The sequence below is a fragment of the Caretta caretta genome, chromosome 26 (genome assembly GCF_965140235.1).
Source record: "Caretta caretta isolate rCarCar2 chromosome 26, rCarCar1.hap1, whole genome shotgun sequence".
NCBI lineage: Eukaryota > Metazoa > Chordata > Testudines > Cheloniidae > Caretta > Caretta caretta.
The window spans coordinates 4343166-4366069 of NC_134231.1; the positions used below are offsets into that span (position 1 = coordinate 4343166).

The following is a 22904-nucleotide window of genomic DNA, read 5'->3' on the forward strand; positions in this document are numbered from 1 at the left end:
TTTGTATCGAGTTAAATAGTGCATTTAGCCCAGCATCCCTGATACTATTTACTGACATTTTTAATTAAAGAAAGACTTCCCTTTTATAATTTATCTGAAGCTGCTGCAGAATCTCCAGTTTGCTGCATGGGTGTGCTGCAGAATTCAGATGATTACAGTTATTATTTATGTATTTGCAGTATGGTAGAACCCAGAGGATCTGACCAATACGGAGGCCCCTTCATACTGTGCAAACACATAAAAGTAGATCCTGAGCTGGTATAAATTGTCAGTAGAGCTATGACAACTGACACCAGCTGAGAATATGCCTGGTAGTAAGAGATGCCCTTAACAGCTTTTAATCTAAATAAACAAGAAAGATAAAGGAAGCATTTTTATTCCCATTTTATAGACAGGGAACTGAGACACAGAGAGATTAAGTGACTTGCCCTAGACACATCCTGGATTTGAACCCAGATTCTTCCAAGTCCTTAGTTGGTGCCATAACCACAGCAGTATCTTTCACCTCAGGCTTGCTATAGTATACAGGGTGCTTCACTCTTAGCTCTCTGCAGCATGCAACCCTCTAATTTCCCCCCACACCTTCTCCTTTAGCTTTCACTGCTGAAACATTCTGTCTATTATATACTGTTGCTTTATTTCTCATTTCCCCTCCCATCCTTCTCCTCTCTGCCCAAACCTGTCATGCCTGCATCAGAAGAGCAATCAGAAAGGGGGATCTCAGAGGAGCTACCTGTCAGCTCTGTCTACTTGGAGATCAGCTCCACTGCTTTGATGCAGAGTTGAGTGATTCCTGGGAGGAAATATTGCTGGACTGGTGTTAAAGAAAGGCTGGTGCTGGTGGATGTACCAGAGATCTATCAAAATAAATAATAAGAAATATATATTAAGCCATCAACCCTCACTAGGCCACTTGGGCACCAAGGGAAAATAAGGTTAGGAACATAAGGGAGATTTATTTGCAAGTTGCAGCTGAGTATCAGAGTGCAATGTGCCCCACAGGGATTCTCACTGATGCGTCCTGAAATACCTACACATGTTATTATGCACCTTCAGGTGAAAGGCATGGAGGAATTAATATGCATTTTAATGACAACCAAAATATAATTACAGTTTTAGGCCGTTAAGTGATAAAGAGAAGGATTCAGCAATATTATATCCTGCAGCATCCAGAAAGATCATTTGTACTTGCTGTCATTTAACTGCATGACCTTGATGAGTGATGGTTTACTGCCCTGTTTATATATGGTAGCCTACTCAGATCTTTGTGATTATTATCCGTTTTAATTCCCATCAGACAGGTAAATTTTCCTGTGGGCCCAATTTAATCTGCACTCTTTGGACAAATACCTTACTGTTAGTTCCAGAGAAGCAGACAACCCATTAGCTAGTACAGCATTTTCCATTGGTGAATTTATGAATGGACTGCAGGAACTTTTCGATAACTTTCCCACATTGCTACGGCCAGCTAAAATGTAGTCACTGCGTATCTTAATTCTGTTCTGTTCTTTGTAGCATGGTCTAGCTCCAATTCCTTAGTCTCCTGTAGACTCATACAAGGAAAGATCTCTGTAGATAGTCGTACAGATGCAGTAAATGGGTATCTGAAGGATAGGTGGCTGGGGATATTAGGAGCTAGCCATCCAGATAGATGTCCAAGAAATAAGTGTTTGTTTCTGAATGTGGATGACATTTCACTTCCTGAACCATGAATGTTTCTGAAAAAATAAACCACAAGATAAAACATGCTGACGAGTAGGCGGAAGGAAAAAAGTCTCTTTCTTTTGGTCAGTAAACAAACCTAGAGAGAATAGGTTTTCAGTGTGTTGACGATGTTCTGGCAGTTCATTAATCCCAGCAAAATCTCTCCAAAGTTACTGATGCGTGGATTCCATTTTCAAATTTCTCATTAGTTCCTCTTTATGGATTAAATGCTGATGTTCACGAATGAATGCACACAGCTTCAGTTGATGGATGTAATTGGGTTGTAATGGATTTTAGCTGCTGTTCCTTCTGATCTAGCCAATTTGAAATGCAGTATCAATGTATTCTCCCCATCTCTCTGTAGGGAATGAGAAATTGAAACCTACAAGATGAAATTTATCAACTTTCATAAAGTCAGCTTCAACCATCATAAAACTGTTAAACTTCTCATTATCATTCTGCCACAGTTATTTCCCGAACTCTGGTCTGGCAGTCAAAATATTAAAGTGCATTTGAAATAAGTAGAGTTGATCCTTCAATATTCTATGTGTCCTCAACATTGATTTAGGTGCTGTAAATATTACCAACCCAGGATGACATTAACATTGCAAAAATTTAACAGCAGGAACATGAATGACAAGAAAAGATTTAAAGGTTGCAAAACTTCCTTCCAATTTATTTATTTATTTATTTATATATACACACATACATACATATATATACACACACACACACAGAGTGTTGTTCTTCATTCTGCTACCTCCGCGTTTCTTGATGCTCAGAAATATCATTGGATTAACAATAGCTGACTGCAGGTATATAGAACCTTAAAGACGGGATTATCCTAAGAATTTAAGGGAGCTAGGCTCTTTGAAAACGCCATCCTAACTCTCTAAGTCACTGGTATAAATGAGACAAGTTTTAAGTGGTTAAAAGCTTTCAGTTGCCATCTGAGGGCTACTTGCTGAGTCCGAGGCAGTTAATCTAATTCCTGCAAGACAGGGGTCCACATCCTTCTAACCCATCATAACTGGAACGAATTAGCCCTCTGTTGGCAGTTTCAGAGTAAAGGCTGAGGAGAGAATATTGGGGGGAGATTTTCTTTTTGGCATTTTCTAAACAAAACATTTTGATTTTTTAGTCTGAAATTAATTTTTTGTTTCAAAATTTCCTTCAGTGTTATTAAATGAAATTTTAAAAAAAATATTAAAAATGCTCAAAATCAAAACAATTTTTCCTTACTTTTCAATTTGTTTCCTCCATTGCCTTTTCACTCTGGCTTTACAGCTACAGTGGGCTGTAAGCAAACTGTGGGCTTGTCTACATGGCGCTGCAGTCTGGACTGTGGAGGTGTGATTTTTAGAGTGCTCTAATGTGCTGCTCTGTGTGGACCATGGTGGCATGTACTAAAAGGCACCTAGTTACATGGGCAATCAGAGTGCAACACTTTAGTGCGCTCTACAAAACACACTCCCATTGTTCAGATTGTGGTACCAGGTAGACAAGCCCTAAGTGCAACAAAAACTGCTAAAAAAAAGCCTCTGTAATAAGGCTTGTATTTCAATGCTCAAACTTGCCACAGCCATTAACCAACCCTTTCCTACTATGATGTGGGAATGGATCGTTTGTGGCGTTTGAATGGTTCAGGTACAGAACATGGACACAGCGATAGGCTTTATTTTCTTAGCAGCACTTAACTGTGCCCATTCTCAGCTCACAGATACCTTAATAACAATAACAAGCCTTAGTTCCAGATGATAGTCTCCAAATTTAGCACTGCATGTTGTGCAATTCATCACCTTTCTAAGTAATGTGTGGCATGTACTATTCAGATGCATTCCTATTCAACCAGCTTTAAAATCTCAATTATTAAGAGCATAATGTGGAAAACATGACTGTTGTTTTATACTCACATGGCTTTACCTAAGTAGAAATCTCTTAGGAATGTTTTCTACCACAGACAATTTCAATGGGGTTGGAGATTTTCAGTCCCTCAGAAAATAAAGTGATCAGGTAAAAATTGAACTATAAGAAATCTTGATGTAAAATCTAAGTTTCAGAGTTCAGATCTAAAAACTTTGACCTGTATTAACATGGATCCACAGTCACACACACCTACATTGGGCACGTTTTCAAAAGAACTCAGGGACAGATATACCATAGTTCTCAACATCCAACATTCTCCCAGCGGCGCTTTTAAAAATCTGGCCATAGTGTATACACACACAGACCCATAAACAGGGGTCTATATGTAACACCAACAGACCCTGGTCGTCAGCAGACGGGATCAGACCTGGGACCTTAGTGCATGAGCCTCTACCGCATGAGCTAAAAGCCAACTGGCTCTAGCTAAGGCTGTAGAGCAGACTCATTAATATATAGGTTTCAGAGTAACAGCCGTGTTAGTCTGTATTTGCAAAAAGAAAAGGAGTACTTGTGGCACCTTAGAGACTAACCAATTTATTTGAGCATAAGCATAAATTGGTTAGTCTTTAAGGTGCCACTATTAATATATAGAACGAGCGATATATAATATATAGAACGAGCGATATATATATAATATGGCTCGTTCTCCCTCATCTTGGTGCTACTAGAGATGGGTCAGAACACCACACCCAAGAGGGCTGTAGGTTACATATACACACAAATCCACACGCCACACACACACACTATGAAATGTCTCCCTAAGTTTTACATGAGTAACAAAGTCAGGTTTATGAACCCCTGGCATACCTAACATAGGTAACATGGGCCTTGATGTAATAATTAAGACCTACAGAGCTACGGTAATTGCCATTTCAACTGTTGGAAAACAGGTGAAAGTTCATAAAATATTATAACCTGTAATAATGAATGTTGATGTAAGGGGCATGAAAAGGAGACAGAAAATCTAGATTCGTTCAGAAAAAAACAGCTACTGATGCAACCCAAGGACTGTGGCAGGATCATGGCTGAAAAACATGGGAGGATAGAATTGGAAATCAATAGTCCCAAATTGGTATGTCAGAAATTGGGCTGTACTGGTGAACAGAATAATGAATGGATGGTTTATTTTACCCACCATTACCCCTTTTGGAGCTTTAAAAAGAGAAACTTTGAGGACCAAACTGGTGGAATGGACCCCTGGGATTCTCTCAGGAAAGGTAAATAGGCCTGTGCTTCGTTCCAGAAACTGTCTTTCGCCAATGAGCCTTGACCATTGGGACATCCTAACCAGCATGCTGGTGAGGATGCCTGATCATCACCACAGGACCAGCAAGGACCCCAGCTTGATACAGAGATCCTTCTCTGTTTTCCCTTCCCTTTTATGTTCCTTTATATCCCCCTGTATCTTCGTCCTGTCCTCTCTATCTCCCCCGTTCTTTCAGCTGTTCATCTGATTCTGAGACCCCCTGCACTGCAGAGCACCAGCACAATGGGTTGAGGTGACCCATCCAGCTCTGCCCACCCTGAGAAGGACCAGTGAAGGAGAAGAACCTGACCCAATAAGCCAGATGGCATCCCAGAGGTGAAAAAATAAGAGATTCTAACTGATATTCTCTCTCCGAAAAAAGGGACTTTAATCAGTTTTAACTATTAATTCTGCATAAACACTCAGGCTATGTCTACACTATACCAGCTACCACGGCATAACTGCACTGATACAGCTGTGCCACTAAGGCGTTTCTGGTAAAGACGCTCTAAGCCAATGGGAAAGAGCTCTCCCGTCGGTTTAATGACTACTGCCTCTGCAAGCGGCGGGAGCTATGTGGGCAGGAGACGCTTTCCCCCCGACACAGTGCTGTGCACACTGGCGCTTAGGTTGGTATAATTTACGCCGCTCAGAGGTGTGGATTATTCACAGCCCTGAGTGATGTAAATTTTACTGAAGTAATTTGTATTGTATATGTAGCCTCAGTTTCAAAATGCTTTATGTTTCCTTTTTGATTCTCTTTCTCTTATGCATCCTAGTAGATAAATATCCAAACTTTGGCGTGAATTTCCTGTGGGTTTGCCTTGGTATTACTTAGCAGGTTGAGGACTCTGTTCTCCACCCCAAACCATGTTTAACTGCTTAGTGTTGTACAGTGAAAGGGTCATGTTAGCACCTCTGACTCTCTGGGCACAATTATTCCATTGAAATTAACATAATAGCCTGAACCAAAGCCATGTCAACTAAATGGGAGTCCTTTAATTGACTTCAATAGGCTTTGGCTCAAGCCCTCTTGGCAGAACCTAATTTTTGAGGCTTTCCCAGTTTTACAACTTGCCAATTGTCTTTCTCATCAGTTGCTACTATAGCTGAATTCATTCCCTCTGTCTCACTTTCTCTTTCTTTCTGTTCTGGAGCCAATTCAGAACTGGGTATAAGTGGAAACAATTTCATCCACTTCAGTGGAGTAACTCCTGATTGTGTCAAGACTGAATTTGACTTGCTCGGTCTATTCTTATTCATGGAATCCCAGACTAATTATACAGTCCCAGTAAAGGCAGATTCTACATTTCAGAATGTTATTGCCTTTCTCATTACACTTTCCACTTCCATTTTACAAGGTATTTAAATGACTGTCATCGACACTAAGCTGTACATCAAGGGCACTACATAATAAACTTTCCTTACACTGCAAAGCTTGTGCACTCTGACTGTCTCTCTCTTGCAGAGGTGTGAAATACATATTCAAGTCATGCTTGGTTAAAACAATAAACCTCCAAACTACTGAAAACTTGGAGAGAACAAATATGTGTTTCTGATCTTTCTATGACAGGTTTCAGAGTAACAGCCGTGTTAGTCTGTATTCGCAAAAAGAAAAGGAGGACTTGTGGCACCTTAGAGACTAACCAATTTATTTGAGCATGAGCTTTCGTGAGCTACAGCTCACTTCATCAGATGCATACCGTGGAAACTGCAGCAGACTTTATATATACACAGAGAATACACAGAGATACACAGAGAATACACAGAGATCTTTCTATGTAACCCCAAAGCTGAGATCTTCAGCAAAGCTTGTGCTTAACTAGAATTGGGGTTTTAGTCAATGAGTTGGCTTTGGGATATGGAGCATATACTACTTTGCAGCTGGTTCAAATCCACTCAAGATGATAAAGGTCAACATTCATTGTCATTTGATGACAGGTCCATATGAAAGGAGTTCAGGTTTCAGTGTAGCTCCTTGTGGACTGGTATCCACAGAATAAATTCACCAGCTCTCCTGGCTCCCATTTCGGATCATATAGACCTTGAGGAATGATTTCACCGCTACATTTGAACACGGATTTGGTCATTTAGCTGCAGCCATAGCTCTGAAGGATCAGTTGTGACACAATCAGATAACATTTTCTTTTGTAAAATGCCATCAATGCTTTTGCGCTTCTGGGTTCTGATCCAGAGCAAAAAGGAAGTTTCTAAATACCACGAGGGGACCCAACTTACCAGACCATCCCTATTCACCAAGCATTCAAGCACATGCTTAACATTAAGTATATGCTTAAGTCCATTTTAAGTCAAAAGGACTTAAGAGCAAGCCTAAAGCTAAGCATATGCTTAAGCTTTGCTGAGTTGAGGGCCTTGATATTTTCAGCCAGGATGGGAACAAGGAATGCTAGAAATCTGAGCAGTAAACCTGTTTCGCATGAAGTTCTCAGCTAAACTCAAAAAGTTTGGGTAAGCATCAGAGCTTTTGGGTGTTGATCTTTGAACTTTGAGAAGTTTGGCCACTACTAACTGTAAGGATGGGAGAGCAGATGCGGAATGTTTGCCAGACTGTTCTTTTCCACAAGCCTGCCAAAGTTTTCCTTCGAGCACTTCATCTGCCCCAACTCCATTTTATTATTTGAATAATTTTCCATAAGATGCTTCCATCTGTACAAGTGTTAATCAATACCACATACTAGCACAGTGAATCTCTACATGCAGTTGCATTATGTAAAGCAGGCTAATACTAGTGGGGGTTTATATCTTAAACCTCTCCTGACAGGAGCTTCCCCTAGAGCTTGTCCATTGTCTTATGGTTTATATTTAATTTATCATAGGAAGCCGAAGAAGCAAACTGCCTTTAAATTTAAATAATTTAAACTTTTATTAAGGGGAAAAAATTAATGCAGGGACAGTAAGAAAATGGCAAAGAAAAGCCTCAATATTATGAAAATAGAATAGAGGTTCAGAATTGAAAGCTTCACATGTTCCCCTAGCCTCATCAAAGCATAACAGAGATGAAATAGGCAGCTACTGACAGCTCATGTGTTTGAGAAACCCAGGATGTATGGATCTGGTTTATTTCTTCCCATTTTTCCCCCCATTTCCTTTCCCACATCAAATAGAATTTTACAATGTATCTTTGTGCCTTTTCACCTATGGCTGGGCATGTGTGAACATCAACTTGACAGGGGCTTTATGTGTTTTCTGACTTTGAATCCCTCTGAAGTAAAGATGTTCCTATCAGATGCAGAGATTCCAAATTGCCTATAATCAGAGGTTCCTGCATCTCTTCAGAGGCAGCAGCCTTCTGTCATACCTTGTCAGTGGAGTATGGGAAGAGAGGGGGAAGGAGACCAGAGAATGACACTATAAACGTTACAGAGAAGGAACACAGGAATATAAGACTTGCCAAACCCGATCAGCTCATGGGTAAGTCTAGTCCTGTCTCTTGTCACCAATCGATCTTCAGGACAGGGTCCATTTCTTCTTCCACATCTGCACAGTGACTGTCACAATGAAGCGCTGACCTGCATTGGAAACTACTGTGATACAAATGACGAACAAAGGGATTTCCATACTAGATCAGACTAGTCCTCTCTCCAACCGAGGCCTGTGCCAGCTGCTTCAGAGGAACATGTAAGGAACCCTGCAGTAGGCAATGATAGGATGACCTGTCCACCAAGGAAATTCAATAAGAAAGATGTTGGCTTAAACCCTGAAGCATAAGGATTTATATTCCTTCCAAACCTGTTTATTTTTTAATACTTACTATTATAACCAAATATTCTTATTAGTCCTATAAACGGCCAATCCTTTTTTGAATCCTGCTAAGCTCTTGGCCTCAATGAATTCATGTGGCAATGGGCTCTCCAGTGTAATTGTAAATTGTGTGGAAATGTATTTCCTGTCATCATTTCCATGTAATCTAGAGGGATGGGGCTTCTCCAACCCTTTTTGTTCTGTGAACAGCTTCATAGCAGAGAGGTCCCCTCATGAGACAAGTTCCCGACCAGTCATCACATTGCTTGGCTCTCAAAATATTTAATTTTGCCAGTTACCAGGAAGAGCTCAATGCTCCATCTGAGTGAGAACCATTAACTGTGAATTAGAAAACCCCAGGTCGAAACCTTCAGCGAGTTCAGGTCTGAGTCTGAAGTTTGGAATGGTCAAGCTGTAACTTTAGGCAGGAGTGTTAGGCTCCCACCTACTTTCCTTCCTTATCATTCCTCAGATCTGCTTCTCTTGGCAGCTCCCCGGGAACTGGTGAACATGGCATTCAGCCTTAGCCAGAAGGGAGTGAGTTGATCACAAAGCGAATTCCTTCTCTTCCCCCCAGAGTTAAGCACCCCCAACCCACACCTCCAGGGTGTAGCTTGGAAAAAGGAGATAGAATCGAGTCAAGATCACCAGTAAGAGAAATCAGAGGCTACGAAAACCTATTAGATCAAATATAGTTCCTTCCACCGCTCCTCCCTGCCCTCACACCATACTATCGTTGCCGGTAGAATGGCATTCCATGCTGGTTTGGAATCTTCATATGCTTTGTCCAGACTAAATCTCTGTTCAGACCACTTAGTTCAACTAGTTTAGCCCCCTTGGCAATACACAGTTGTTCCCTACTGCATTTCCCCAGGGCTTTATCCATTCCATTTTTAAATTCATGCAATGGAGCTTCTATTACTCTCGTGGTAAACCATTCCATTAAAAATGGCCACTACAGCCTTTGGAAAGTTGTTCCAGTGGTTAATGGCTCTCACTGTTAAAAATGTATGCCTTATTAAGGGTCTGAATTTGCCTAGCTTGGAGGGATTAAAAATGTCCTTCAAAATTAAGGCATAGTCTACATTAGAAAAGGTTTGCTGATACAGATATACAGGCAAACCCTCCTCATGGAAACACATCTTATACCAGCAAAAACCTCCTTTCGCTGGTATCGTTTATACCATTCCCCAAGTCAAACAAGCTATACCAGCAAAAGCACTTTCTTGCTCAGATAACTGTATCTGCAGATGGGTTTGCCAGTATAGAAATGTAATTTAAAAAAACCCATACAAAGCAAATATCCAAAAAAATACCCCTACCTATCTTTTCAAAGTTTCTAGCATAGACCTGGCCTGAAATAATGAGCTTTCAGTAGCCACATGGGATTTGGCAGCACTGATAATAAAACTCAATATCAGACCATCTTCTTCCTTTATTTCCATTCAAACAGAAAGGATTTTTTTTCATTTCTTATCACTGATGATTCCCCTCCCTGCAAAAAGTACCATATACACCCTTAATTAAATGATTCAGCCCTTTTTTTGGATTATGAATAAATCTTCATTTGTTTTCTTTATTAACATTCGATCTGGTTTTGTTAATTGTGTAAATGTTCCCCTCAGGCAGAAAAGCAAAGTAGTTCAAATGAAGCAGGACTTTTTGTTAGGGATAGTCAATTTGATTAACATCACTGTCAATATGATGAATGAAAATGCTCTCAAACGAGTTGCCCAATAACTTGAAATTGATGCCGGAATATTCGTGTCATTAGGACACAAATGATTAATTCAATTTGGAATCATGTCAGTGTGTGCTGAATTTCCCTTAATTTTGGAAACAATGGTAAATACTTCGTCTTCTTTAATGTTTTTAATCAAGAATCTCAGCTTCTTAAAACCTCACTATCTCCCTGTCAGCTATGGAAGCCTTATCATCTTTGTTTTACAGATGGAGAAACTGAGGCACTGGACAGTGAAGTGATTTGCTCAAGGTCATCCCACAAATCAGTACCAGAACTAGGAATAGCATCCAGGAGCCCTTGTTCCCAGTTTCCTCCTGTTCTGCCCTCTAAAGCATGCTCCCTCCTAGTGCTTAGGAAGAAGAACCCTGGAGTCCTGCTTCCCAGCCACCAGATCTAACTGCTAGTCTACAGTCACTCCTTACTTTGACCTCTAGTATCCCCCACCCTTCTTTCCTCCTTCTCATCTCTCTTTTGCTTCTCTCCCCATTATTTTCTAACCATTTTTGCTCATTCTTTCTCCATCAGTCTCATTTTCCTCTCCCAACTCAAATGTTACTCCCAGAAGCTGATCCAAATTCCATTGAAGTCAATGGAAAGACTCCCATTGGATGAATGGGTTTTAGGTCAGGCTCCTAGTCACTTTAGCATCTGCCTCTACATAAACCAAAACCTGAATCCAAGCACCCCTGAATTCTAGGAAAATTTGGATATGGTTCTGAATTCATTCTCTGGGGTCTGAGATCCTCTCTACCCACTTTATCCCTCCACCAGAGCTCCGTATAGGCCACTGCTATGCACAGAGAAGGCTCTGCTTCCTACAGTTCCTCTCTGCACCATCAACCCTGTGAATAGTTCCAACCTTTCCGTTGCTTTGTGTCCCAGCTCATTTACAATCTCCAGCAGCTCCTTGCTGTCAGCTCATCTCCACGTCTGTCCTTCTCTGCCCTGCACCCTGGAACATGACCCCCTCGTGTCCATCTTTAAAGGGGTAGGGAGTCTTTTTGCATCATCTAACAGCAAGGAGCTAAGCAAAGTGGCAGCCCCTTTAGTCCTGAACAATACAAAAACTTCACACAACGGGTCTTGAAATACAGCCATGTTCAGCAATCACGTTCCTCATGAGGCACATAAGAGGTTGAAGACAGTAATCTGCTGTTGAGAAACAAAGGAATAATAGACCTCAAAGTGTGAATTACAGCTTGCATAGAAAGCGAAAGAGATGTCACATCTTAACTGTCCCTTTAAGTACCCCTAAATCTCACTCCTGTTGGTTGTTTCACAATCCCCTTTGTTCTAGGCTGATTATTATAAGATCCTTAATTTAGCCTCACAAGAAAGGCTTGGTGAGACTTCCTCTGTTCTCCTTCCAGATATTTTTTCCCCCTGCAAGCCTATGAGGAAGGTACGAGAAACCTAAATGGAGTGCAAGCTCCAATCAGCTGTGATTTCTAGCTGTCCCATGGTGCTTCCAAAACACAGCCTGCTGATCATGGTTAGACAGGTAACAAGCTGTGATTATTCCTTTTCTTTTTCCCTATCTTGAACCCACTTAAAAAATACAATCTATGTAAACTAACAATGCTAGGCCAATTCTGCATCATGTTCATTTGGTTGTCCAGTATGTTGTATTGCCATCCTCATCCCTTTGTCTCTGTCTGTTTGCATCTAAAGTCCTTCAGAGCTAGATTTGTCTCTTTTCTTTATTTTGAACAGCACCCAGCACCCTGGACGTTCAATCCCAACTGGGTCCTTTGGGTGCTACCATAATAGAAATGTTAAGTAATGAGAGAGAGGATAAGAGTGTGGCAAGAGTGTGGAAAATGAGCCAGAGTAGCTTTAGAAATGCACCTAAGCATTCAACGATCACCACCTTAATGAAGCACAGAGAAGGAAAGATTGAGGTGATAGAGTGGGTGTGTGGCCAAAGATGGTGAATCTTGTACTTCCTCAGAGTAATGGTGCATTACATTTGATGAGATGCAATATATAATTAGAAGCACAGGAAAAGGGTCTCTCTGCTTTTTACTCCCTCCAACCTCCCTGCCGGTCTCTTCCTTTTTCTCTCTCTTTTGTCTTTTTAATTAAATATCCTCTAATCCTAGTGATATTGCCATTATTTAACACAATGTGTGTTCATTAGAAATGCATTTACACTTATCATATCTTGATTTATCAGTTCTTCCCTTCATTTCCATATGCCAGATTAATATGCCTTGTGATACAATTTATTTGACAAGTTCAGAAGAGCCTGTGTGAGAAGATAACATTAATAACCCAAATGGAATCCTATTAGAATTAGTGGGAAAAAAAAACAGAAAAAACGAGGAGCATAGGCAGTTGATTGAAGGCACAGTCAATAGGTTGGACTCTAAGTATATATTATCCAGCCCTATTGTGAAAAAAGCCCAATCAGACACTTTTTACCTGTTGGCTTCTCTACTATATACATGTAATCCTAAAATCCTAGATATAATAAATCCTCATGCTTCAGGGTCCAAGACAAACTTTAATTTACAGGGGTTAGGAACAAGCTTTCCATGTTAGGCATTTATCTAATCACGGCCTTGCTCAGCTGGTACCAAGATACTGGACTAAATGACCCATTGGCTTGATACAATATGGCTTCACTGGAACTACGTTAATTTATATCAGCTTAATATCTGGCCCATGGTCTCTGGAGGATTGGATCAGTTTAGGGGATTAGTTAGCGCTGGCACAGAAGTGAACAATCCGCAGTGAAAAAATTGAAACTGGTGTAACAGGGAGAGGACGAGAGGAATGGAAATCTCTAATTATGTGTGAGCACAAGGAGAGAAATATCACACAGGTGCCCATCCTCTGTATGGAGCTAAAAATGGCGCCAGTTTTCTGGGGCAAGCTGTCTGTTGGATTCATCTACAAGCCATCACATGCTTCCCCCACAGTTACATAGCAAATCAATTTCAAGCTTTGACTGGCACTTCTTGTCTCCACCTACCATGAATTGGCAGGTGCTTTGTGCTGGCCAATGTATTGCTAAGCATGTATTAGAATGAATATTGTCATCAAAAGCTCCCATCTTGTTCTCTCCCTGTCTGTCCGATGGGCAGCATCAGTAGCTTGGGCATTAACAAGCCATATCAAAGGAGGAAGTTTTCCACAGTTCACTACATTTACATTCTGGCATAGGTCAGCTGTGGATTGCACTGCATCGCATTACTTCTATCAATATCACTGTGTTAATTGCCCTAGAAATACCAAAGGTAGCCAGGCAAGAAACATATATTTTGGAGACATTACAACTATTGGCCTCGTCATAATATTTAGGTGCCACATACATGTCAGTATGTCACATCCTCTTTAAGGGTCTGATGTAAAGTCCATTGGGGCCAATTAAAATATCCTCATTTATTTGAATGCCCTCTCTCTGCAATATAGCCCCAATCCAGACAAGCACTTAATTAATATTAGTTTTAAGAATATGAATAGTCCCTTTGACCTCAAGCTTTACTAGATGGTATGATTTAGTGATTTCATCTGTCATGTTGATTCCTCATGTTGTTCTCCAAGTCAGCTGGTAGGCGGAACTACATATGCCAGGTATTAAATTAACCCATGCTGTTTATAACCTAACAGACACTCTTTCAGGATGATGGTTTGAATCCTCATCAGTTGCCATCTCTCTAATCTGCAACAAACTCTAAAATAATGTCTATACTACAGACTGCTTCCGGTATAGCTATGTTGCAATTCTGTGGGGTGAGGGAAAGATGCTGCAGATATAGCAGTTTCCCTATACGCCACAGAGAGAGAGAGAGGGAGAGCTCTTCATCCCCTTCAGAAGCAGAGGAGAAGATACAGCTCAAAGAGATTAATACAAACAAACATTTGTTTAGCAGTGAGCATGTAGTATGGGACTGTCAGAATCTTTGCAATACCTTTGTGTGGATATGCTCTGCACACCTTATGCAACACATGCAGACTGAAAAGGGCATGCAGCCTTGAAATCAATTGACAGAGCAGGGAAGAGCATTATTAGGCATCTGCAACCTCTCGACACTCTGCAGCGGCAAGATTGGTTGGAGGGCAGAAATGACAGCTATATAACAACAATATCTTATTGATATGGGCTTCCTGAACAGAGACGGAAGAAAGGGTGAATGCCTCTGACAGCAAGCGACTGCAGCGTATGTTAGAGGCTTGATAGAACAAGCAAGGCTACAAATGAAGTGGCAGAGGAAGAGAAATGGACATGGCACGTTGCAGATAAAGATGTAAGTAGGTCAAGCACCACTATCTCGTGATGGAAGTGGCATTTTGTCCTACACATCAAAGAGAGTCATTCGTTATTATTTTGTTTAAGCCCATTAAGCACACTGGCTGGCTGCTAGTGAAGCCATTTGTATTAACATCATATTGATGATTCCACTGCTGAATGCTGAGTTTGCTCTACAAGGTTATTAATTATTATCATTGTCAGGCTCAGAGCGTGAGAGAGTTCACCTGTTCGCAAGAGTGTTATGCAGAGGAGTGTAGTTATCAAGCCACAGCTGTTTATGATAGGAAGATTTGATACACAGGGGCTGTTTTCTTTAAAGAGGAAATGAATAAGAGAAGTCATGATAAAGGTATAGAGAACATGAATGCCATAGAGAAGGTGGATAGGGTACTTCTATTTACCCTTTCACCTAATAATACAAAAATAAAGAGTCATTCAATAAAAGGCAACCAATTTAAACGGGATAAAAGGAAATACTGTTGCCACACAATGTCCAGTTAGCCAAAGTTTAAATAACATTGAAAGAGATCTAGAAGAACAGTTTCAAAAAGCAAGACCCTGAATGACTGCGGACCCTGAGTCTCATTTTCCGTATCAAATTAGACACTAAGCCCCGTGGGAGTAAGGTGCCTAAATACCTTGGAGAATCTGGGTTTAAGAGTCCTAAGAGCCTAAGTCACTTATGAAAACATATCCAGCATTTTATCTCCTATGTTGCCTTATTAGGAAAAAGGCAAATAAACCAAGCTGGGATTCAGAAACACATGATCAGATTTTATTTATTCATTGTTTCTAGCCCACAAGCCCCCTTTAGAGTGCTGCTTAATTTATCTGGAGTCTGAAGTTTATAGAACTTGAAGTACTTATGTAATTTTAAAGAGATGTAACATTTTTCTAGGCAGTGATGGTGATATAAGTAGAATGAATCAATCCAGAATATTTTTCCAATATATCATAAAATACAATTCCTTACTCTTTTGTGGCATCACAGACCTTCCTCCCACTAGATGCAGTTACATGTTTTTTATTATAATCCTCCCTCCTAAAAGTAGGACTCGGCCACATGACCCTACATTTATCCAGGAAAACAAAGGGTATGGAATAGTGAATGGCAGAAATTCAGTGTTAGACTCTCACTTGCGCTGATTAACACATCACACCACAAATGGTGACCCTGAAGTCAGTGGGATCGTTCAGGCACTAAGGTGCTAACTAAATATAGAGCACGAGAAATTTGGTCCCAGATCTCACAGGGACAAGGTAGTTAGGATACCTGAGAAGGTAGCTGACCTCTGAGAGGGAAGAGGGTATACGGACAGTGGTGAACTACCTGTGAAAAAAATGGAGGCCCAATTTTCTAAACTAAACGTATTTCATGTGCTGCCCAGAATTTAATACTGTGGCTAGAGCTGTTTGCATAGGCACCGATTCCATGACTGCTCCTGGGCTGGAGGACCGCCACAGCTGTTCCCTGCCCTCGCTGATCAGCTGATGGGGGGGTGCCACTACTCCCACCCAAAAGCTTATGGGGGCTGCGCTGCTGACACACAACTGATAGGGGGTGGTGCTGCCACCAAACAGCTGTTTGGCAACTCGGGGAAGGTCTTGGGGGAGGGGGGAGAGTGGCGGGTGGGTGGCAACCTCAGAGAGGGGAGGAGTGGGGGCAGGAAGAGATGGAGCAAGGGCAGGGCCTTTAGGGAAGAGGTGGAGTGGGGGAGAGCCTTGGGCGAAGTGGGGGTTGAGTATCCCTGGGGGAAAGGAAAAGTTGGTAGCTATGGCAGACCCTAAGGTGCCAAGCTGGAAAACTGATCTCTAAGCCTCATGATGGGCAAACCTTGGAAGGCTCAGATAAATTCCCAAAAGTTCTTGGGTCTCAAAAAGCGGGTAGGAAATATATATATTCCTTTTCACTATTGGTCTGTAATTTGCCATCAAATCCACTGCAATTAATGTATTTATGCTGGTAACAAGCCAGTGTAAGTGAGATCAGATCAAAGGGACAAATCCTCATCTGCAGTAATTCACGTAACTCCAGGAAAGTTAGTGAAGCTATGCTGATTTATACCAGATGAGGATGTGGCCTTGGGTTTCTTTTCAAAATTATGTACCTCACTGCAAACTGTTTATACTGATTTGCAAAGGTCCAGCTGACAAGTGTAATGATGAACCAGGAGATATTAAATAGAAAGGCCTGAGAGCATTGAAGGTCAGGTTAAGCTTTGTTCGTTAACAAGGTTATTTTGACATTATCACATGCAAGAGACACAAAACACTGGTAAAAGCCATTAGATTAATGATGGCGTCAAAAGCATTCACAAATTCTATTTGTTAGCTTGGCTTTTCTTCAGTCCTTTATTACTTGCTCAAGGCAATGGATCTGGAGATCCAAGGTGAGCCTGGTTTAACCCAGGCTTCTGTATGTATTCTGTTTGTATTGTCCATCACAACAAGAAAAATAGTTAAACAAAGAAACCAAACACCACCCTGACACAAACCAACAAAACAAAACAAAATTGAACACTAAGTTTGGAAAATGGAATTCATACAACCTCAAATTAAAAATAACGCTCTCCTTGCAGGTTTCTTTTGTCTCACTGCTCCCAAATATTTGGTAGAAGTTCCTTTACTAATGAAGATGAAAGTTGGGAGGAACTGGAACTATGACAGTAAAGATTTTATCATCTGAAGTTTTAATGATGCCTGAAATCATTCCCAAAGGCAATTTGTTCGGCGTTTGAAGGAGATGGACATTATTTATCCATCAGAAATGCAGGCATTATTTCAGTAAGTAAGTAGGTAGGAGTAACAGTAATGGGTGCATAGAATGGAACAAACAATGTCCCAGGGAACAAAGTCTCTGCTCTTAGCAAAGGATTGCATTAGGACATATAGAAGTGCATCAGTTCAATAACTTAATGGAAATTATCATTTTACATTTGTCTATTAAGAAGATGAGAGTCCCTATTAATAAATGAAATGGAGTTTCCTATCTTTTTAACTAACCACCAGCTAAACGGCTTTCTTTAAACTGCTTACTCAGTTTGGATTGATTTGAAAGCGATCTCACTGTAGCTTGACAAGATTTACAGTGATGCTGTGCATGAGCATTAGGGGATTGATATCTTTATAAAATTAAAAACATTCATTCTCTAATGTTCATGCAGAGAGCTCTTCCAAAATCCCCATGTAACTTCACCCCCCGTCTGAAATGAGATGCTATGTTTAAAACAAAATAAAACAAACAAAGAACATGGATGATTACTACAGATACTAGGCAAGGAATTAAATTAAAATTGAATTGTTTAACTATTGGAGAAAGAAAGAAAGTTAGTTTAATGGATTTCCACCAGTTGATATTTTATCAGAATATGGCCCAATGACACTTAATACTTCTTTTCTGCACATGACATGAAGAGAGAGGTGAATTCTTGTATAAGGACTCTTAGAAGATGAGGAGAGTGGAAAATATGTTTGACCTGAGTTTTATGACAATATGTCAAACATATACATAAAAGTGTGGTATAAAAGGAATCTTTTTTGCTCAGTATATGACACCAAGGTTATTTGTCAGATTAATAGAAGCTACTGCCTACAGACTTCAATAGTCCGAAATCAAGACTTGGCTGCAGTAATGTGCACAACACACACAAACAGGCCTTGTCTACACTGGTGTAACTATACCAGTACAGCTAGATCGACAAACCGCCTTAGTGGAAACCCAGTATAAAATAGCAAGAGAGTTCTTTTGCTGGCATAGCTTATATCAGCCTCTCCTCCCCCAAACAAAATAAGCTACACTCACAACAAGACCTTTTGCCTATATAACAATGTTGACACTGGGGCTTTTGCTGGCACAGCTATGTCAGTCAAGGTGTGATTTTTTTCCCCACACTCCTAACTGAAATAGCTATGCCAGTAAAACTTTTAAATATCGATCAGGCCACACACAGTAAATCTAGGGCACTCCAGAAATGGGTTAAGACATGCACTAATAACCAGCCATCACTGTTTATATTATTGCAGATTTCCACCTTTGGAGTAGAGTAATACTCTAAAAAGTGGCTATGTAAAAATAACACTGGATGAAATTAATTCCTGTGCAGAGGACTAGCTCAAGGTCTATGCACCACCTCAGCTCCACTTAAACTCTCAAAACAAGGTCATTTTTTTTCTAACAGCTGAAGTCACAAACTCACCCTGAACTCCAAAAACCTTTCTGTTTTTATATTGGCAACAAAGATTATAATATCAGAATACAGCGGATTAATTAGCTAGTGGTACATGAGGAAGAAGATACTCTAACTCACTCTCCTGTATATATATATATATATATATATATATATATATATATATATTTGTTCTGCAGATCTAATTAACAGACTGGGTGAATATATTTTTCTTTGAAACATTTATTTGGAAAAAATGCATTTTTAAAAACAAAATTTTCACGAATAACTTGGAGGTTTTTAATTTTGAATGTTCATGTTCCGCTTTTCCCTCCTGCCTCCCTTTTTGCCAGTGACTGCAATAGAATGAATGATGTTGACAGGGTATTTTTTTCTTCAATTCTTCATTTTTTGTTTGGTTGTTTTCTTTTTGCCTTTCTGCAACCTTCGAAAACTTCCTCAAACTTGAGAAAGTTACTGAGTTGTGCAAAAGGAGAAAGGAAAACCCTGTAACTTCACCACTCTGTTACTCTTCCAAAGTCAGAGGTGTTTTCAAAATGCACACAGCACTTGAATTACAGTTTCATTTTTCCTTTGTCACTAACTTTTCCCTAAGTTTAGGGCATTTTGCAAAGTTCCAGAGTTGCAAAAGGGGGAACGAAGAAAGGAAAAAATGAAAAAGGGAATCTTTGGTGACTTGGAGGGTGTGGGACAAAGCAATAGGAGAGGAAAAAATAGGAGTAATAGTCCTTCCTTTGTCTGTCTTAGAATCATAGAATATCAGGGTTGGAAGGGACCTCAGGAGGTCATCTAGTCCAACCCCCTGCTCAAAGCAGGACCAATCCCCAACTAAATCATCCCAGCCAGGGCTTTGTCAAGCCTGACCTTAAAAACCTCTAAGGAAGGAGATTCTACCACCTCCCTAGGTAACACATTCCAGTGTTTCACCATCCTCCTAGTGAAAAAGTTTTTCCTAATATCCAACCTAAATCTCCGCCACTGCAACTTGAGACCATTACTCCTTGTTCTGTCATCTGCTACCACTGAGAACAGTCTAGAGCCATCCTCTTTGGAACCCCCTTTCAGGTAGTTGAAAGCAGCTATCAAATCCCCCCTCATTCTTCTCTTCTGCAGACTAAACAATCCCAGTTCCCTCAGCCTCTCCTCATAAGTCATGTGTTCCAGTCCCCTAATCATTTTTGTTGCCCTCCGCTGGACTCTTTCCAATTTTTCCACATCCTTCTTGGAGCGTGGGGCCCAAAACTGGACACAGTACTCAAGATGAGGCCTCACCAATGTCGAATAGAGCGGAACAATCACTTCCCTCGATCTGCTGGCAGTGCCCCTACTTATACATCCCAAAATGCCATTGGCCTTCTTGGCAACAAGGGCACACTACTGACTCATATCCAGCTTCTCGTTCACAGTAACCCCTTGGTCCTTTTCTGCAGAACTGCTGCCGAGCCATTCTGTCCCTAGTCTGTAGCGGTGCATTGGATTCTTCCATCCTAAGTGCAGGACTCTGCACTTGTCCTTGTTGAACCTCATCAGATTTCTTTTGGCCCAATCCTCCAATTTGTCCAGGTCCCTCTGTATCCTATCCCTACCCTCCAGCGTATCTACCACTCCTCCCAGTTTAGTGTCATCTGCAAACTTGCCGAGGGTGCAATCCACACCATCCTCCAGATCATTTTTGAAGATATTGAACAAAACCGGCCCCAGGACCGACCCCTGGGGCACTCCACTTGACACCGGCTGCCAACTAGACACGGAGCCATTGATCACTACCTGTTGAGCCCGACAATCTAGCAAGCTTTCTATCCACCCTATAGTCCATTCATCCAGCCCATACTTCTTTAACTTGCTGACAAGAATACTGTGGGAGACCGTGTCAAAAGCTTTGCTAAAGTCAAGGAACAATACATCCACTGCTTTCCCTTCATCCACAGAGCCAGTTATCTCGTCACAGAAGGCAATTAGATTAGTCAGGCATGACCTGCCCTTGGTGAATCCATGCTGACTGTTCCTGATCACTTTCCTCTCCTCTAAGTGCTTCAGAATTGATTCCTTGAGGGCCTGCTCCATGATTTTTCCAGGGACTGAGGTGAGGCTGACTGGCCTGTGGGGAGTGTAAGCTCTTGGGGGCAGGGACTATCTTTTAGGGTAAGTCTACCCTTGGAGCTGGGGGTGTGATTCCCAGCTTGTGTAGACATATTCACGCCAGCTCTCGGCAAGCTAGTGCACTAAAAATAATAGTGCAGGTGCACTAGCATGGGCAGTGGTGAGTGGCAGCATGAGCTGTCTGTGCAGAACACTAGCTGAACTGAAACCTGTGTTCACACGCTCAGGGTGCTAGCCAGTGTCACTTCTGCTCCAACTCCCCGACTATTTTTAATGCGCTAGCTCAGTTGGAACTAGCATAAGTCTGTCTGTGAGCTGGGACTCACAGCCCTAGCGCCAGGTGCAGACGTACTCTTACTGAGTGTTTGTACAGCACCTGATCACTGCTCCAAATTCTACCAAAATGCAAATGATAATTAGTTATAAAAATGTATTGCAAAGAGCAGCCATTTGCAGGACAGAACAAGAAGTTTTACTGGTTGGATAAAACCCAGGAACTATGATCCATCTTTTTGAGTGCCATCTACTTGAACCTTATCTATTAGCTATTTACACGTATGTAGACAGAGAGCACTCCTGTAACATACAGAAAGTGAGAAGGTACCACTGCTACGTAATGACTTTGGCTGATTACAAACATAGTTTAAGGTGAAAGGAAAACACTCCCAAAGGCCTCAGGATAATTTGTTTTCATACATCCCCTCTTATTACACTGCAGTGACATCATTGTTGCTCTGTCCAATGCAGCTCCTAAGCTTTCCTTAATGCTCAGTCCCCTGAGTCCACTCCAGGCTGTCAATACAGTCATTACCAATTATGTCAAACCAGGGAGAGCAAAGATTAATAATTCAGAGTTGAGACATCATAAAGATTTATCATCTTGCATGTACAGTCTGCAGATAGCATTGAGAGGCTGTCACTGAAAGGCATTAGCTGGAGAAAATTAGAGCTTTGTATTGATCACCAAACATTTATAGTTTATCAAGCAGTGATGCTTTAATTGATGCCAACAGGTAACGTTTGGGTGCTTATTATCTCTGCATTCATAATTAACGTCATATTTTGCAAGGCACAGAAGTGAGGTGCTTGTGAAATTAACTCTTGGTTCCTCACTGCCCCCATTGCCGTCTCCAAGGTTTGGAGAAGCTGGATGCTGATCCCCTATATAAGGAGGTGCTGCTCCATCCAAATCACGAGCATAGACTCTGGTAGAGGGGTGGCAACTCTGCGCAGGAGTGGTGGGAGGGTTTAGGTGATGCAAGTGGCTCCACCCTCCCCCTGTTGAGGGAGGCATGTAAGGGCTGGTGTCACCCAAAAAGTAAGAGAGGGGACTAGAAGAGAACAAGACCATAGCAAACAAAGGATGTACTGATTCTCCACATCCGCTTGGAAGCCTCTACTAATTGAGCTTCTATGAAGCCCCAATCAGAAAGTAAAGTTATTCTGTTTGTGACTAGCTTCAATCTACATGTTAGGATTCTCTGCAAACCTCTGTAAGCTAATTCTGCATTTTAGCCCAGTACACGTGTTTTGCTTTTCAAAGTAAGCAGTAAATCACCAGAATGACCTGACTTTATCCTATCTATCTACCTTCCTATCTCTCTGATCATTGCTACACATCTCTCTCTCTCTCAACATTTGTGTTGTGCTTTCAAAATGTTCTCCCCCCCTTTTTTTTAATTAAAAATTTCATCAAAAATTTAAGATTTTGGCCCACTATAGCTTAAAAATGTAGGACAAAGATTATAAAAATGAACACAACGTTTTTCTGTTTGTTTTTTTTAAGTGAAACTCAAAATTTTATTATTTCATAATTAGAAAAAAATTGTCTCTCTCTGATCATAATGGGTGCCTCATGACCAGTGAGGTGGATGAAAAACCAAATTGTGTTGTTAAGATGTGAAAAATCATAGAGAAAGCAAAAATTGGATGATTTTTCCAAGGCAGATGATAAAGATTGTAGAATCAATATGAATA

At 40.9% G+C, this 22904-nt stretch overlaps 2 long non-coding RNA genes across 2 annotated transcripts in view; one reads left to right on the forward strand and one right to left on the reverse strand.

Moving 5' to 3' along the window:
- LOC142070152 (uncharacterized) overlaps nucleotides 1–22904 on the reverse strand; it is a 343262-nt gene that overhangs the window by 110536 nt on the left and 209822 nt on the right. The gene's annotated exons all lie outside the window — the stretch shown is intronic.
- LOC142070151 (uncharacterized) overlaps nucleotides 14099–22904 on the forward strand; it is a 28166-nt gene continuing 19360 nt past the window's right edge. The window contains exon 1 of the long non-coding RNA XR_012666129.1: nucleotides 14099–14635. This is a non-coding gene — a long non-coding RNA (uncharacterized LOC142070151). The remainder of the gene's footprint in view (nucleotides 14636–22904) is intronic.